Raw genomic sequence first — 4,086 nt, forward strand, 5'->3', positions numbered from 1 at the left:
TGATCCAGAAGCTCTAGCGCCTTCTATTGCAGGACTCACCCTGGAAGAAGGCAAGGTGATTTCCGGAATTCTCCATTTCTTGAGACACTTGACTTAGGAGAGTGTTCTCCAAATCCATCTAGGTCAATACAAAAGATGCAAAGTCTCCATCTTTTCCTGGAGATAGTAGTAGTAGTCCATGGTGTACATAAGCCACGGTTTATTAATCTGCTCCTCCCACCTGTAGCTTTTGCAAGGAAGCAACAGCTTTCTTGGAAACAATCTGTATCTATTTCCTTTTAGTTCTTGGTGAGGGCTCAGACCTGTGACCACCGGGGGTGGAAGGCAGGCCGGGAAGGCAAATGCCTGCTTATTTGTTGTTTATTTTTCTCAGGTTCTATGGCTGGAGGCAGGCAAGGATAAAAGGGCTTGGGAACGGCCATTGGGTTCTATGGCTTCCATTGAGGGTGTCAAAGGACAGGTTACTCTGCAGAAATGGGGACCCCTCCGGGCCGCTGTGTGGGGTCTCAAGCCTATTCTCTGTCTGCTTCATTCTGCCTCCGACATTCACTATCAGAGCTGTTCTCAAAATTTGTTCCCAGGACCCTTTATACTTTTACGAATTAGGAATCCATACTGAGCTTTTATTTATGTGAGTTATATCTCTCAATATTTACCAGATTGGAAATTAGAGCTAAGAAATTGAAAAAATAGTACATTAATTCACTGAAAGGGAATAAAAACCCATTACATGTGAACCTAAATTTAACATGAAGGATATATTTTTATGAAACATAACTCTATTTTCTTTTTTTTTTTTTGAGACAGTCTCAAGCTGTCACCCTCAGTAGAGTGCTGTGACATCACAGCTCACAGCAACCTCAGACTCTTGGGCTTAAACAATTCTCTTACCTCAGCCTCCCAAGTAGCTGTGACTACATGTGCCAGCCACAATGCCCGGCTATTTTTTTTTGGTGTTGCAGTTGTCATTGTTTTAGCAGGCCCAGGCCGGGTTCAAACCTGACACCATGGTGTATGTGGCCGGCATCATTACCCACTGAGCTACGGGTGCCGCCCCGTAACACTATTTAAAAAAAAAAAATGGGCAGTACCTGTGGCTCAAAAAACTGCAAAAATATATATTATAATAACAATAATAATAATAATTAGTGGGTACAGAGGCGTTGTTTTACATTTTTGCTCATCTCTTTATTATCCATGTTAATGGAAGACAGCCGGGTCCCCTGTCTGCTCTGCCGTCCGTCTCATATCACGCTGCATCAGGAAAACTTGACTGTACACTCACAAGGGCATGAAAGTGGCAAAGGCGAATACGTCTTTGTATTATTATAAAAATAGTTCTGACCCCACCCAAAAGGGCTCAGGACCACCTCGAGATGTGCTGCAGCACAGACATGGCCATTTGGTAAGAAACCATGCAGGAGTATCTGCCATGTTGGTCCCTCTTTCCCATTTGGAGCTTTGTTTCTTAATTACAAACTAAATGGCCAATCCACAGTTAGTCTCAGAATTAAGAAACCATCTTCTCCACAATTACGTGCAATTCTTCGTGACTTACCAAATGGGAAACGACCAGCGATTTTTTTTTGAAAACATAGGCTTGGGCTCGGCGCCTATGGCTCAAGTGGCTAGGGCACCAGCTACATACACCTAAGGTGACAGGTTCGAATCCAGCCCGCCAAACAACAATGATGGCTGCAAACAAAAAAAATAGCCGGGCATTGTGGCAGGCACCTGTGGTCCCAGCTACTTGGGAGGCGGAGGCAGGAGACTCACTTTAGCCCAAGAGTTGGAGGTTGCTGTGAGCCATGATGCTGCAGCACTCTACCTAGGAGGACAGCTTGAGGGTCTGTCTCAAAAAGAAAACATAGGCTTGTCTTGGTTTTCTTATGCATGTGTTTATTTCAAAGATCAAAGGTTATTTTCAGTCATGGCTGAAACAAATGATGTCTGCACCTTCCCTCTTCTGTAGGAAGGAAGTCTCTCTCCCTCATTGTATGGAGTGGAAGGATGTGACTGAGACATGGGCACCTTGGGGCTTCACGGGCAGGGTTCACTGCCCTTTGTCTGTGCAGCCATCCCGTGTTCTACAGGGATTATGGGAGACGTGGCAGATGATATCCAAATTCACACTCTAAATCTTTGTCAGCCCCAAGGGTCAAACCTAAGACTCTCTGTCAACTGTTGTCAACATTTAATTATACCCACCTCATTCCCAGACTCTTTAGCTACTCCCTTATAACCGTGAGAAAGTTCACAGGACAACACCGGGGAGAGTGGCCAAGGACTTCGTGACATCTCCCTGGGTGATCTTCCCTTAGAGCTTCACAAGTTCCTTTTGGAAATGTCAGGAACATTGTGGGCAAACTGCAGAAAAAGCGACGGGAGTCCTCCCTCGGCCTCCAAGCTCTGTGCCAGTGGTTTTCTGATGAGATGATGAGATTTGAAGGTGGGACTGCACAGGCTGGCTCCTTTCCCCAGACCCCTGGAGATGCGTCTCTCCTCACCCCCACCCTGGTTGATAAAAACTGACCTCGGTGGTTAGGAAAGAGCTTTATTAAATTTAAATTTAGCATGTGAGGCTGTGGATAACCCTATCTCTGTTTCTGAGAAACAACTGTTTACTATTCTAACACTCCAGAAACCTGGCAACTGATTGGCAAGTGTCAGCTCACAAAATTCCCAGCCAGCTGCTCTGGAAGGGACCCCTGCCTGGAGGGCTCCTACCCCTCGGCCTGGTATCTAAGTTAGAAGGGGTACAGGACCTAGAACTTTGCAGGACCAAAAAAAAAAAAAAAACCCAGCTAAGACCTATTTTTGATGATTCCAAGGATTTAGGAAGGAAATTCCACAAAGTCCATGTAGCTCTTAAAAAGGATTTTGTTCCACTGTTCTTTTCTTGCCCCTGTGATTCTATTTCTGTACTTCTCTCTCTTTACGTTTATGGGTCTGCAACTGACGAGGAATAAAATGAAAGTGATTGTCCTAAAGCAATGCTCCTTGGTAAAAAAACGGGTTACTAAAAAAAAATCCCTGCCTCCACTCTTGGACAGCAATCTGGATGGAATTGCAGGAGGATCTGCGGGATAATTGGAGCTCTTGCTATTCAGAGGGGGAATTTGTATTCTATTGTCCTTTACGCTGGGGAAAATGTGATGTGGGTCATAGCTACGTGGATACCGTGGCCAAATTTGTCACTGAACACAGAGAAACTGCCTGGCTCACCTTTTGTGCTGGAAACGTTTGCTGTAGGCAAAGCCCTCTGCTTAGATCTCTTACTCCACATCACACGCACAGCATGTGATACCCGGTGCTGGAGTGGGGTCGGGCGCAGCAGAGGCAAACCATTAATGGCATCCGTATGAGCGGCATTGTAGTCATGCCATGCCCCGTGATTCCCACGGCTAAAATGGGAGTCCAGAGCGGGAGGGAATGGAAAGTGATGACGTGAGGCGCCAGGTGATACTGTAACCTCAGATGATGCTCACAGCCGCTACTATATATGCTGAATGAACCGGGACTAAGTGCTGATGACAACATCGTGATGTCATTCTCAGCCCAAGTGTCCCATCTCACAGCCTGCTTGCCACAGAGAAAATAAACTAGAGTTTGTAGACTTCATGAGTACTCGATGGGGGAAATGTGACCTGGAAGAGAATAACATTCTGTATTTAAAGGATGCTATGTTTAAAATCATTTTATCATAAAGACATTTGTACTAGATTGTTTATGCAACTCAATTTACATTTTTACTTAGTGTGGAATCAATCTAAGTGCCCATCCACTCATGAATGGATTGATACTCTGTGGTATGTGTAAACCATGGAAAAGTGTTCAGCCATAGAAAGATGGGAACTTCGGGCGGCGCCTGTGGCTCAAAGGGGTAGGGCGCCAGTCCCATATGCTGGGGAGGGCGGGTTCAAACCCAGCTCCAGCCAAAAACTGCAAAAAAAAAAAAAAAAATCTCAACAAGCATTGCATTTTTTTTTGTGCACCTGTAGTCCCAGCTACTTGGGAGGCTGAGGCAAGAGAATAGCTTAAGCCCAAAAGTTAGAGGTTGCTGTGAGCTGTGATGCCACAGCACTC

The sequence above is a fragment of the Otolemur garnettii genome, unplaced genomic scaffold (assembly GCF_000181295.1).
Source record: "Otolemur garnettii isolate 467f Iridium unplaced genomic scaffold, OtoGar3 scaffold00312, whole genome shotgun sequence".
NCBI lineage: Eukaryota > Metazoa > Chordata > Mammalia > Primates > Galagidae > Otolemur > Otolemur garnettii.